This window comes from Lathyrus oleraceus, chromosome 4 (genome assembly GCF_024323335.1).
Source record: "Lathyrus oleraceus cultivar Zhongwan6 chromosome 4, CAAS_Psat_ZW6_1.0, whole genome shotgun sequence".
NCBI classification, from domain to species: Eukaryota; Viridiplantae; Streptophyta; class Magnoliopsida; order Fabales; family Fabaceae; genus Lathyrus; species Lathyrus oleraceus.
This window is the reverse complement of record NC_066582.1, coordinates 306,235,686-306,251,080: the sequence shown is the minus strand read 5'-3', so window position 1 is coordinate 306,251,080 and position 15,395 is coordinate 306,235,686. Positions and strand designations below refer to the sequence as shown.

The following is a 15,395-nucleotide window of genomic DNA, read 5'->3' as shown; positions in this document are numbered from 1 at the left end:
AGGCAAATTTAGCGCTATGTTAAGCAATCATAATTGGACTTATGTAGAAGTCACAACTATCTGAGGCCGGTCAATAATAATGTAGGCAACAACACAAGTTAGAAGTCTTGATTAGTGAACCAAGTTCCAACAACTTGCCATGCCAAAAAGAGGAAGATGAATGATCTTGTATTGGTTTAAGTCCTTTGCATGATTTAAGAAGCAATCTATCCTTAATGCAAAGTCATTCACTTGATCATTTGATCAAGATGAATTAGATTTGAATCAAGGAAGATTAAACCTCCCTAATAAATGCTAACTTATCAACCTTTAACTCATTGATCAAAAAGAAAAGAAGAAGAAGAAGAAGAAGAAGAAGAAGAAGAAGAATATAAATGAAGAATTAAAGGGCATTAGATGAAATGGAATGTACCAATCAATGAATGTTGACCAAAGATAGAGAAGATCAAGGTCAAACCATAAAAAACAGAAGTGAGATGAAGATTGGAAGTCAAGAAATAAACAAAATATTTTTGGCATTTTTAATATTTGAAAATAAACTTGAATTATAATATTAAAGAAAGGTCAAACTTCAAATTCACTTCAAATCAACTTTGAAAAGTCCAAGTGAATTATCCCAAGTTCAACAAGGTCAAACAAAGTTTGACAAAAAATTTCAACATTTTTTAAAGTCAAAAACTATTTTTAATCAATTAAAAAATGAATAAAAATAACCTAATTGAACTAAAATCTCAAATAAATCGATGAGAATATTTTTCATAGATCCATCATCATTCAAAGAGGTTAGAAAAATATTTTTGTATTTTTTGAATATCAGAAACTATTTAAAATGAATTAAAAATGACCAGAAAAGAGAAAATTATTAAAAAATAGCAAATGATGAATTAAAAAATATTAAAAATCATTTTTAGAAACTAGAAATTAAAAGAGAAATAATGCAATTGGTCCCATATTTTTTGGACCAATAATAAAAGAGATATGAATTTTTGAAAAAAAAAGAAATAAAGAAAATAAAATCAGAAATTGGAAAACATGGAAAATCCACACGCGTTGGATCTAAGCTCATTAATTGAGCTGGATCATCAAACAGCTATGGCATGCGCGCGCACCAAAGTCCTCAGTCAATGCAACCATATGGATATTAAATAAAAGTCATAACAATGGAGCGCTGGGATTAGATCTGGCAAACGCATCGTGTGGCTCACAATCAATCTGGCAAGCCACCGTCTTCTCCGGTGAGCTCCGGCGAAGGTCAAAAAACACAGAGGTTCAAATGCTCACTAAAATGGACGATCCAGGCACCATTCGAAAGGTGAAGTGATGTACATCACTCCTATACCACTCACTTCCACTCTAGATTCCTATTAAGAGAGAAATCAGATATGGAAGTTTGGTGATGTTCAACTGAACTTGCTCGATTTCAACAATTAAGCACTCAATAATAATGCCTCTATAGAGAGGACTTCAGACAACACAATATCAAGGTCAATGGATCAAAGAATAATGAGATTCGAAGCAAAAACCAGTTGATCAAAACCTTTGGATTATGAAGAATTGAGTCACTTTCCTTGGTTCCTTTTGCAAACAGAAGCTTCAATAGATCAAATGGTGAAGGTCTAGGAACTTTAGATCTGAAAATTCAACCAAATGCAATTGAATTTCAGATCTGAGTTTTTGAAGAAAAATGAACTTTGTTCCTTTGGTATGGTTAGGGATTCACTCTTGCAGCATTTCAGGCGCCTTCAGGTTGGAGAATTGAAGAGCATAGCACATGTATTTATAGCTGAAGAGGGTTGAATGCGTGAGTTAACTCGTGTGTATGGCAAATGGATTTTGCATTGCATTGGCTTGTGTGATCATGTGGAAGGCCCAATGAGACTGAAATGGCTTGCTGAGTTCATGTGAATTGCAAACGGACGTGTACATTAAGTGCAATCAGCTCATGCATGGCAATTGGATTGAATTTCAAAAAATGCACTTAATCCTCCATGCCTTCGAAAATGGTGCTTCCAAACTCCAAATGCAACCTTATGAGTAATGGTTAGAAAGCTTGTTTCATAAGGAACAAATGATATGTTGATCAAAATTCCAATTGGGCCTTGGAAATTAGTGAAATTTGAGCTTAAAGTGTAGGGTGCAAAACATGCATAAGTGAAGTTTCCAAATTTGGCCAATGTTCAAGCCCTTCTGTCTCAATGATGCAAGCTCCAAATGATAAAACCTTCAACATCAAAGTTGTATATCTTTTCAAGACAATCAATTTGGACTTACATTTTGCATCATTTGGATTTTTAATGAAGAAGTTATGGTCACTTGAAGTTGGACTTTTTTTCCATTTCAATGCACTTGGCCCAAGGTGACCTATAATTTTTTGCATTATCACATGTATTTATTTTGCGATTTTGAAATTTTGCTCAACATAACATTTGAAGTAGACACAATAAGCTTTCCAATTCATTTGGTCCCACCTCAAAATCATAAAAAATGAATGAGTTATGTTCTTGGGAAGTTGACCCAAAATTAGGGTTTCAGTCAAAATGACCTATAATGTCTTGGAATGGATGATGATATTACAAGCTTCAAATCAATTTTTTATGAACATGAAAGTTGTTCACATTGTCCTTAAGAACATTTTTTTCTCTTGGGATCATCTCCATTTGACCAACACATAAAAAGTTAGGTCTCAGTGCTTTTCAAAATAGACAGATGAATTGACTGATCAATTTCTCAAGTCCACCACTCATATCTTGATGAATTGATGATTGAGGGCACTCAAATAAGTTCAAATATGCATGTAATGATGAATTAAAGAACTTCACTTGATGGTATTTGACCATGGGCTGAGGTTGCTTCATGAGCAAGGCATTGTTGATGATCAGATGAATTAGGGTTTCTTTGGGAAACAAACCTCAAATCCTTTGACTTGCTTTGATAAAAAATGATGAATTGAGATACTAGGGAGGCATATTTGATGGATGCGAGCTTTGGGAACCATTTCCATGCTTGCTTTCATCTTCTCTTGACCTTATCATTGCACAAAGGATCTCCTAGAAGCTTTTAGACCTTGTGATTGCTCAAGCTATAAACAAGAAATGTTAGTGACATATTTTTGTGCCTTTGGTTAGTAAATAAAATGAGAAAAGCAATGATATACAATTCAAGCATGCTTGGTGATCTCAAACCACTCACAAGAGGTCCCCACCCAAAGGGAAGGAGCCAAGGTGCTTATGATCCTTGAGGTTTTGCAAATGCAATGTTATGATGCCATGAGGGATCTTAGGGCCAAAATTGGGGTCTTACACCTTCCAAGATGAAGAAGAAGATGACGATGACTCTGAAAATAAAGATTTTGATGATGAATAGGAGTTATCTCTTCTATCCAGAAGAATCAAATAGTTATGGAGAAAAAGAAATAACAACTTCAGAAGGCCCATACAGAAGGGAGATCGTCCAGAGTCAACCTCCAAAGGTAGACCCAACAAAGAAGTGACGTGTTACGAATGCAAAGAACCTGGATATTACAGAAATGAATGTCCAAAGCTCAAGAAAGACAACTCCAAAAAGGAAGGTTTCGATAAAAACTCCTTAAAAGCAAAGAAGAAGGGACTCATTTCAACAAAAAAAATGTTCAAAACTTGAAGAAACTCTTTCTAAAGCTCCACCTACTTCTGACACCATCATATACAAATATGAAAAGGCTTTTCAAATATTTATGAATAACGGACTTGAAAGAATAAAAATGGCTTCTATGATCTATGACGTTAGTTATAATAAGATAAGAGGAATTGGATATGACTCTGATGAAGATGATCTAAAACCTTCTGCAGAAAACAAACTTAAATCTCCCTTTTCTTATCATTACACACCTGCACAAACATAGAAATTTAATAATGCTAGAAAACCCAAAGTTTTTAGAAACTCTGGGAGAACTGATCCTAAAGGATCCAAAAGATTATGGGTACCAAAAGATAAAATAGTGTATGTTGCAGATATCTTGTGCAACAGACTTAAAACACCAATCATGGTACTTGGACTCTGGATGCTCGCAAAAAATGATGGGAAGAAAGCATATGTTCCAAAACCAGGAATTTAAATATGCTGGCTTCGTAGGCTTTGGAGGAAATCAGAAAGGAAGAATTAGAGGATCTGGTACAGTTGGTAATGGATCTCTTCCCTCTATTTCTGATGTTCTTTTATGTTGAAGGATTAATGCATAACTTGTTATCCATAAGTCAATTAAGTGATAACGGTTATGATATAATATTTAATCAAAAAACTTGTAATGTCGTTAATCAGAAAAATGGCACAGTCCTTTTCACTGGAAAGAGGAAGAACAACATTTACAAAATAAAGCTTTCAGTTTTAAAAGATCAAAACGTAAAATGTTTAATGTCTGTAAATTAAGAGCAATGGGTGTGGTATAGACGCTTGGGTCACATTAGCTTGAGGAGGATTTCTCAGATAAATAAACTTGAGTTAGTCAGAGGCCTACCTAAGCTGAAGTTTTATTCAGATGCTCTTTGTGAAGCATGTCAGAAAGGAAAATTTTCTAAAACAATTTTCAAAAACAAAAATGTTGTTTCTACCTCTAAGCCTCTAGAACTTTTACACGTTGACTTGTTTGGACCTATTAAGACAGTGTCAGTCAATGGTAAGAAGTATGGACTTGTCATTGTTGATGATTATAGTCGTTGGACATTGGTAATATTCTCAAGGCACGAGAATGAGCCATATTCTGTGTTCACTAGCTTCTGTTCAAAAGTGAAAAATGAATTTGACTCTAAAATAATCAGAGTCAGAAGTGATCATGGTGGAGAATTTGAAAACAAACTTTTTGAAGAACTTTTTGACTCAAATGGAATATCCCATGATTTCTCCTGTCCTAGAACTCCATAACAAAATGGATTTGTAGAAAGGAAGAATGGGACTCTCCAAGAAATGGTCAGAACCATGATAAATGAAAAAACGTGGCTAAGCACTTTTGGGCTGAAGCTGTGAATACAACATGTTACATCCATAATATAATCTCTATCAGATCTATTTTGGAGAAGACTCCTTATGAATTGTACAAGGGAAGAAAACCAAACATTTCATGTTCATCCTTTTGGATGTTCTTGTCTTATTCTGAATACTAAAGATAATCTGAACAAGTTTGACTCTAAAGCACAAAAGTGTATTATGTTGGGATACTCAGAACGTTCTAAAGGATATAGAGTATACAAGACAGAAACATAAATTATGGAAGAATCAATACATGTCAGATTTGATGATAAGCTTGACTCTGAAAAGTCAAAGTTAGTTGAGAATTTTGCAGATTTGGAGATAACACTTGCAGGTTCTGACGAAAAGACCAATGAATCTGAAGAAGTAGACAGGGAAACGTCAGGATCACCTGAAGTCACAATCAATCACAAAAGATCAAGAAATAGACAAAATGTTTCTGAGGAACTGATTCTGGGAAACAAAAATGAATTTGTCAGAACAAGATCAACATTCAAAGATTTTGAAGAAACACTTGTGGGACTAGTATCTCTGATAGAGACAACATCCTGTGAAGAAGATCTTCAAGACAAAGAATGGAATTTGGCAATGAAATAAGAACTTGATCAGTTTGCCAAGAATGATGTCTGGGATCATGTACCACGGCCCAAGGGAACCCATGTGATTGGAACCAAATGGGTTTACAGAAACAAACTTAATGAAAAGGTTGAAATGGTTAGAAACAAAGCACGAATGGTAGCATCAGGTTATAGTCAACAGGAAGGTATTGACTACAATGAAACCTTTGCTCCAGTCACCAGGTTAGAATATATTCGTCTTCTTGTATCTTTTACTGTAAATTATTCCATCAAATTATATCAGATGGATGTGAAAAACGCATTCCTGAATGGGTATATTTCTGAAGAAGTGTATGTCTATCAACCTCCTGGTTTTGAAAACTTAAAATGTCCAAAACATGTTTTTAAACTTAAAAAATCTCTTTATGGTCTGAAACAAGCTTCCATAGCTTGGTATGAAAGAATTAGTTCATTTCTTCTGGAAAATGATTTTATTAGTGGCAAAGTGGACACCACACCATTCTCTTCTGTAAAAACCTTATAAATGATCTTATGATCTGTCAGATATACGTTGATGACATAATATTTGGTTCTGTAACCCCTATGTTTATCAGAATTTTCTGAGCTAATGCAGGCAGAATTTGAAATGAGTCTGATGCAAGAACTAAAGTTCTTTTTGGGGATTCAAATTAACTAAACTTCAGAAGACATGTATGTATATCAAATAAAAGACATAAAAGACATTCTGAAGAAATTTGAAATATCAAAAAGCAAACCAGCCAAGACTCTCATGCATCCCACTTGCATTCTAGAGAAAGAAGAGGTAAGTCAAAAGGTTTGTCAGAAACTCTATCGTGGTATGATAGGTTCTCTTCTCTATCTTACTGCTATGCATCCAGATATATTATTTAGCGTATCTCTATGTGCTAGATTTCAGTCAGATCCAAGGGAATCTCACTTAACAGTTGTTAAGAGAATCCTGAGTTATCTGAAAGGAATGCCTAACCTTGGCTTGATGTATAAGAAAACATCAGAGTATAGGCTTTCTAGGTACTGTGATGCAGATTACGCGGGAGACAGATTGGAACACAAAAGCACATCTGGGAACTATCAATTTCTAGGAGGAAACCTCATCTCATTGGCTAGTAAAAAACAATCAACCATTGCACTATCAATTGTAGAAGCATAATACATTTCAGCTTCATTATGCAGCACTTAGGTGCTCTGGATGAAGAATTAGCTTGAGGAATTTCAGATCTATGAGAGTAACATCCATATCTTTTGTGACAATATTGATGTTATATGTTTAAGTAAGAATCCAATTTTACATTCCAGAGCGAAGCACATAGAAATTAAACATCATTTTATCAGAGACTATGTTCAGAAAGGGATAATAATTTTAAAACTCATAGATACATATCATCAATGGGCTGACGTCTTCACAAAACCCTTAGCCGAAGATAGATTTCTTTTCATTCTGAAATATTTAAATATGGCAGATTGCCCAAAATGAATCTGAACTTGTGCTTCTCCTCTCTAATGTTAAAATAGACTCTGACTTAAATATATGTTGTTCACCTGGTTCTGATACTTATACAAGTTAGATGTTATTTGGGCTAGAATCCTTCTGAGTCAGAAACCGCTTAATATTCTTGACTCCAGAAACATAAACACGTGGTCTCTCAAACGTGTGCCTTTGGATCTTCTAGACATCTGTCTAGCTCAGAACTCAAGAGCCAAACTGTTGAGATCCCCTCGAGTAGTATGCATATTCTTGATATTAGACAACCATCATTAGCTGCATTTAATTCTCCCCATGCTTGTCAACTCAGATTTTAGAAATCATAATTATTTTTTGTCCTCTGTTGATTCTAACGTTGTCGCTTTGCATGTGTTTGGTATATGTATATATTTTACCATAATTACCACTTTCACACTTTTCACTCTCACAACATACATAAAACCTTTCCCTTCATTATCTCTATAACCTCAACATCCTTGCAATCTTCATCTTCATCTTCATAGCAACATCATCTTCTTCTACAACTGCAAATTGATCCTCAAAAATAACAGGTCTTTGAATACTCTCAACAGATGAATATTATTGAGCAAACAGTGGAAGTTCCATAACAGGTTACAACCCTTGCTGCTACGCGCTCAACAACTTCATACCAAGAACCTCATGTTCTTGATCGCCCCTCTCACATTAATATTGCCACTCCGTTTGAAAAGTTGGAAGTGTTATGTGAACTGTTGGTTGATTTTGACAACCTTAAAAGAAATAGAATAGACCTAACTGAAGAACTGGAAAATAAAGGTTGGGTAAACTACTTCAAAAGGCTCTATGGTCCAATTTACACATTCCTGGTAAAGGAATTCTAGAGGTTCGCTGACTGCGGCGACCACTGCATTATCTCCTACGCCCTAAGGGTCAAGATGGTAATCACAGAGAAGTCTATTGTGAAGCTTCTAGATATGGAAACTTCTGGGGGAAGAAGGATATACAACATCAACCCTAGGGAAAATTATATGTCCCAAGAAATCATCCCTACAATATTCAATCAGAACCCATAAGGGAAAACCTCTAAGAACAAAGAACTTCACCAGAATATGAGGGCTTGGTTGAAGATCATTCTGGGAACTATCCACCATCGTCCAACATCCAGCTCCTCTGACTACATTAATACAGATCAGAAGTTTATTTTATACTATCTGCACAAAGAAGTTCAGAAGCTGAATCTTCCCTCCCTCCTCTTCAAATATCTGAGGGACTCCGTCAGAGATACAAGGAACAATATGAAGCCCATAAATTACATCCCTCTAGGGAAGTTAATTTTTGATGTGTTGATAGAAAGTGGGATGGTGGACCACCTCATCTCTATTAACATGATGGGAGATGTTACAGTGGATGTGGGAAAGCCTCTGAATGCCAAGAATCTGAAGAGCATGGGGATTATTGACAAGGTCAAAGTCAAACCCACCTTTGACACCTCCTGGGATGCTTTTAAGGATCATAGGGAGCTATCTCATGGGATGTATCTATTCTCAAAGATTGATCCCCCAAAGGTAATCACTCACTACCTTCAATATCTAGCATCCCAGGGTATTGACATCTCTTGATTCACTATGGACTGGCTACTAGAACAACCACCTAACTTCATGAAGAGTAAGAGAGAGCCCTCTAAGTAGAAGAAGAAGAAGAAGAAGACGAAGAATACTCATAAGCTGGGAGAGACTTCAGCATCTCAGAAGCAACTTGTGCCTCTGAGCTCCTCCGCTCCAAGTAAGTCTCCTATTTCTGAAGCTCCCTTAAGTTCTGGATCTAGGCAAATTCTATCATCCTTACCTCAACCCCTCAAATAATATCTCCTTTTGAACCTCCTATCTCCATCCCAATTCTTTCAGAACCCCACACCTCTGAAACCCACAATTTTGAACCACACACATCCTCATACCCACTATAAAAATTTGATCTCAGAACCACAACAATCCATGTATCTGAGGCTATTTTATTCAATGAACCCATATCACATCCCTCATCTACTCCCTCATCTCCTTCATACTATGACCTAACCTAAAACTCTAAACACTCAGATGTCCCTGACCCAATCTCCCCCACTCTAGCACAACTACAAGCCACAACGAAATTTGAACAGACTAAGTATGTACCAGAAACCTCTGAACCAATACCTCCACCCTCTGCATCCACTTCAGAACCCTCTAAAACCCTTCCACCCACTTCATAACCCTCTGAAACCATTCCTCCTACTTCTGAACCCTTCTTTGAACCCACTACTGCACCCATCTGAACATATCCCTCAAACCTCTGAACCTGACTTGACCTTACCAACCCTGGATGAAGTTTATGCCAAGTTCTCAGATAACACTGCTGCGAAGCTCAGACGGCTATCAGAGGAGTCCAGACGAAGTGACAATCGTTCTAAAGTAAGGACTCACTGGAATGAATTTCTCATGTGGATGACATATGAGGTCTTCATGCTCAAGGGAATCTCTGAACAAGTCAGAAATGACTATATCATAGATGTTAAGGAAAGACTAGAGGTGCGTTTGGCATAGGAAGCCGAGGAATGGGCCAGGAAGGAAGCTGAGGAAAAGGCCAAAATAGAAGTTGAAGAGAGAGTTGTTACTGCAGAAGCTGAAGCTAAAGCTAAAGCTGACGCTGAAGAGGCTGCTGGTATAGCTGCAGAAGAAGTTGCGAAGACTTCTGAGGTTGCTATGACTCAAAGTGAGTCATCAACATCTGATCTAGCTCCTCTGGTTCTCAAGACTCTAGAAGAGCTTCAAAAAGAACATCAACTGTGAGAGCCAGACTCGACCAGTAAGATCAAGTCAACTCCAGCATCTAGAGCCTGCTTTTCCAGCTACTTCAGAGGATGTCTCCTCCTCTAAATCCTTAGGCACTCTAGGATTAATTAATTATACTTTTTATTTCTAAGAGTTTTTGGCTCTGAGGCTTTCTTATTCTATGTTTTTCCTCCGTGTATCTCTCTGACTTTTCAATGAAATTTTGGTTGGCTTCTATGATTTACTTTTATCTTTGTTTACTTTTTTATTCTCAAAAAAAGGGGGAGAAATAAATAATAGCCTTTCTAATGAAATAATATATCTAACTCTCAGAATGCACTACTTACATTCTAACATTAAAAATCAATTGTGCGGTCTAAGTGTTTTATAGAACATATCAGAACAAGGAAAACTAATCAGTATCTGAGAAACAAGTCAAGCAACCTAAGAAGCTCTGGTAAGAAACGTTCTACCCCAAAAACCCTTTTCTGATACAAATTTTCTAAGTATCATACTTAGGGGGAGAATTCCAATCTCAGGGGGAGTCATACTATATCTGACTCTGATTCATTTAAATATGTATCCTTGTGAAGTACCATTGTTTCATCAAAAAGTCTAAGTTTTAGTCATCATCAAAAAGGGGGAGATTGTTAAAACAAGATTTTGGTTCTGCAATATATCTCTAGGATTTGATGATAACAAAGAATGAAACAATTTGGTACCCTAACAAATTTATCTAAGTGTGTCGGATTCTAAGGAAAAATGAATCTGAAAAAAACATATCTGACAACTAATGAAGTCCAGAACAACTGATCCAGAAATGAAGAAATCATATCTGACTCCGAACAAGAACTCTTCTGAAAGAATTACATACAGAAGTTGTCATTAGTTTACATCTGAAGAATCTGAAGACTTTACATCTGAAGACTCTAAAGACTTTACATCTGAAGACTGTGAAGACTTTACATCTGAAGACTCTGAAGACTTTACTTCTGAAGACTCTACATCTGAAGACTCTGATGCCAATATCAGAAGACACTCTATTTGAAGATCAGTCAAGTTGACACTGAAGAATACTCAACAACAACTATCTGAAGAATACAAGTTCTTCTCAAGACTCTAAATTCCGTTCACTCTGATTTTCGCTCAATAAATCCACTGAGTCATCAAAATCAAAAACTTAATCAAGAAGTATTCTAAGTATGGTACAAATCCATATAAGGACGGTATGGATTATACTCCAACACGGCTATGGAAAGGATAATAAAATTAATGTCATTAAGTCCCATAATTGGCAAGATATCCATTAATTTTTTCTCTAACCGTATCTTCTCCAAGCTCTATATAAAGGCCTCATCATCATCATGTTGCAGACACCAAGAAACAATACAAAAATTCTACAATACTCTGTGATCTATACACTCAAAATATATTCATTGTAAATTCAGTAATCACACAAGAGTTGTTTCTCATAGTGTGAACATTGATCCGCATTCTTAATTGTGTTCATACTGCTTACCTAGAAGCACTCAAACAAACACTTTTAATTCTTTATAGTTATTGATTTTCCTCAAGTGAGTTGTTGAAGTCTGTAGACTTGAGAGGGCTAAGAGATTGTTGAACTCTTAGACGTTTTTGTAATCTATTGAGATTATTGCATTAAGTCCTTGTAAAAGGTGAAATCACCTTGGCCGGGTGGACTGGTGTAGCTTTGATTTTCAAGCGAACTAGGATAAAATTCTTGTGTTGTTAGCAAATACTTTCGTGTGTGTGGTTTTGCAAAAAAAAATTATTACTATAAAAACAATTCAAACCCCTCTTTCTTGTTTTTCTCTACCTTCAATAATCTCATGTTTAGGGCATGTCATACATTGTCCGATGTGAGACAAACAGACAAAAAAGAAAGAAAAAAAAGAAGATAGGTAATAAGAAAATGGACATGTAACCTGAATATATATATATATATATATATTTTGTTCGGATGTTATAACCCACATAAATAGTGATCATATCATCAGTTATTACAACAAAATAGGCCTAATATAAATGAGAGAAATAGAACTCAATACATAATTCAACATAATGACAATAACATGAATGTTTGATAATAATAGAAAAACTTTAAACCTTATCTGCACAACTCAAAATCTACATGCTTCTTTCTCTCTTCTCAAGCTCAACCATAAGTATTAAAAGCTTCCCACAACAAGTTCTGTGGAGAAGCATTAGTAAAATCCCTAGCTTGCAGTGTAACAGTTCTGAGAATCTTGAGAGTTCAAAGATTTGCATCAACAAATGTCAAACTTCTATAAGGAAAATTATGTTTCTTGCAAAGATAAGTCACCAATGGTGAAACCTTCTTCAATTGAGCCCTAGGTAGCCTTGGAAATAAATGATGTTCAAGTTGAAACTGATAACCACAAAAGAACCAATCCATCCGGGTTGAACATGAGATATCTACTGTTCTGCTTGTGTGCTTCTCAAACCAAACGTTTCCACTTGGTGGACCGACGTACACGTTTGGAGCAAAATGGTTCAAATAGAATTGAAGATGTTGGATGGAACACACAACAAAACAAGCAAGAGCAAACATCAACCTTTCCGGCCAACTAGGTAGGCATGACAATAAAAGAGGAAACCAAGTCAAGAACACGGCGGTCCCCATAATATTATAAAGTCTATCAGGGACATTTCGCGACAGCGAAAACAATAGCAAAAATGTTTGAACATACAAGTTTAGCCTTGTGAAACACAAGACAGGATAAAAAGTCCAATGCTGATAACTGATCAAAAACCTAGACAAAGCATCAAACTTCAAATGTCTATCATAGAAATAAGATTTGATGTTCCCAAATAATCGTGACGAGACAGCGAAAACCGGGATATGTTGCAAATCAGGATCATAATCAAGACTATTACAAGCAATATGATGAGCATTATGAGTCCATTTTCACCAAGCAATACTTATACCATCTCAGTGTCTCCTCTTTAAGTGTCCCATAAAGAATCTTATAATTTAGGGAGACAATAGCGCCTATTATCGACATATGAGTGCTGATTAAAGTAATATGCTCATGTCGATCGCTTTTTCTGTGGAAGGATATCAATTATGGCGGTTTAAAGTTCGTAGTAATGGTGCGTCCCAGAAGCTAGTCAATTATGTCGATCGCTTATATGTTATCATAGGCAACTAATCAAATTCTGAGCATTTGAGGCTGAGTTGTATCAGACGTAACTATTCATCAGAAGCTAGTTCAGAGCTTCTGACCACGGTAGCTTTCGATCATCATCAGACTCTGATCCTCCATTCAAAAGTAAGCACTAAACTTTAACAAAATGCATGTTCAGATTCTTTTTGATAAAATCAAATTTATCAATAGTAAGAGGCTTGGTAAATATATCAACCCATTAATGTTATAGATCAATGAACTGTATATTTATCTGAGGAGCCATCAATTGTATCTTTCTTCAAGTCGTTAGCTCCTTAAGTAGAGAAAAAATAGTTGTTGAAGATCCAGCATAGTAGAGTCCTTTGAGAAACTTCAAAAGAGACATGGGGATGTTTCACTAAATAGTCAAGGTAGGTGAAGGCTAGTTTGAAAACTCTTTGCTACAAAAGGAATTATCAGTTGTATCTCAACAGACTCTATGAAGAAAATAGAACTTAGGTCTTTACGTGACAAAGTAAACTCAAAAGTTGATAATGACCTATCAGAGTCACCTAGGTCATTGCCCTTTGACTTACTCATGTTCTAATCATCATAAACAAACTTCTTTAAAGTTTGTTCTTCAGAGGCTGACTCCTTCAAACTCTGACCTTCAGACATTAACCTCTTCAGAAGTTGACTTCTTCAAAGTCTGGTCTGCAGCTTCTGATCCATTATATTTTGGTCTTTAAGCTTCTCTTTGGATGTTCATAGTCAGAACCAATACTTGAATTCTATATGAAATTTTAGTCTATAGTCATGCACAGTTGAACAAACATTAGTATAGCCAATTGTTCTTTAAATATTGTGTTATAATAAAAACCAAAGGGATATGGGACAAGCCAATTTTGTTCCAAAAGAAAGATTGCAACTCATAAAAAAGCTATCACCCTGTCTTGTGTACAGGTGCATTTATGTAAAAGGATATTTATTAGAGTTATATTCTTGTTTTAAATCTTCTTGATACTTTTTTAGGTTACTATTAGCTAATCATTTTCTTTCTTATTGGATCATATATTTTCTAATGTTTACTTTCTTAATAAAATGTTATAACATATAGTCTCGTTAAACGAGTTAAGTTGATAGTTATGTATCGACATATGATTGCAGGGGAGAAAATAAATTAAAAAATTAGATAAAGGGTTGCAAAATATAATATATAAAAACATATAGTCTCTTTAAACAAGTTAGGTTAATAGTTTTTTATGGACATGTGATTGCAGGGGACAGAATGAATAAAAAAATTGTCATTTTCACTTTTAGTCCTTCCAAGGTTGCAAGGGATATAAATATAAAAAAGGTTTAAATAACTTTTTAGACCTCATAAATATTGTCATTTTCACTTTTAGTCCTTCCAAAAAATTTCTTTAAAAAATAGTCTTCCAAATATTTTTCGTCCATATTTTTTGTCCCTCCTAGCAAAGTATGTTAACATAAACTGACGTGGCGTGCCACTTAAGTTTTTTTGTGATTGAGCATATATGTGATAATGCCAACGTGGCAAGATGCTGACGTGATATGCGACATGGCTAAAATACACTGAGACATAAATAATAATTTAGTTTCCTGTGGTATAGTATGCACGCCAAGAAATATTGCCGTTTAAAATTTTTTATAAACTTGAATCAAAAGAAACAACATCACATAAGAGATGAAAATCTTATAAATACTAAAATGTTAACCCTATTTTCAATGCTAACAAAAGGCATATCAGTGTTTAGTATTAGTGAAAGGAAACACGCAACAATTTGATAGAGGCGGCATTAAAAGTTACATTTTTGTTGACAAAATTATGAGAGACATTACAATAAACAAATATGCTTAAATTAACAATGCATAAGAACTTACCCCATATGTTGTCCAGTATCTTGATCAATGGTATTCAATGCATTCCAAAGAATGGTAACAAGAACCCAGTGAAGAGGACATTTGAATCGAGCAAAATTCAATAACAGGACCATATCTCTTTCAGCGTGATATCCTCCAAGCGGTGAAAATGCCCGGTTCTAGTATGTTACTTAACAATATGAAGTTTCCATCATGTATATATATCATGTCTAAGTATAAATGACGTTGAATAGTGAATTCCCAAAGTCTTGTGAAATTAAAAATGGACTTAACCTAGACTGGGAGGCAGTTCAGATATACTTCTCATTAAACTTTTGCAGGAAAAAACTACGAACATCCAACTTCTAGATTATGCCACGTATACCTAGGAGACTCCCATTTCTCCCAACATCCAACCTATGACTTTCTCACTCTATTTGTGTTCAGCCCTACCCCATTAAATATACCCTAAAACTCAACTTTTGTAGACAAGCATTTT

The 15,395-nt window shown here is 35.4% G+C and overlaps 1 pseudogene; it reads right to left on the bottom strand.

The window, feature by feature from the left end:
• Positions 1 to 12,262: 12,262 nt before the first annotated feature.
• On the bottom strand, positions 12,263 to 15,030 carry LOC127137228 (delta(8)-fatty-acid desaturase 1-like; annotated as a pseudogene).
• Between the last annotated feature and the right edge of the window lie 365 nt (positions 15,031 to 15,395).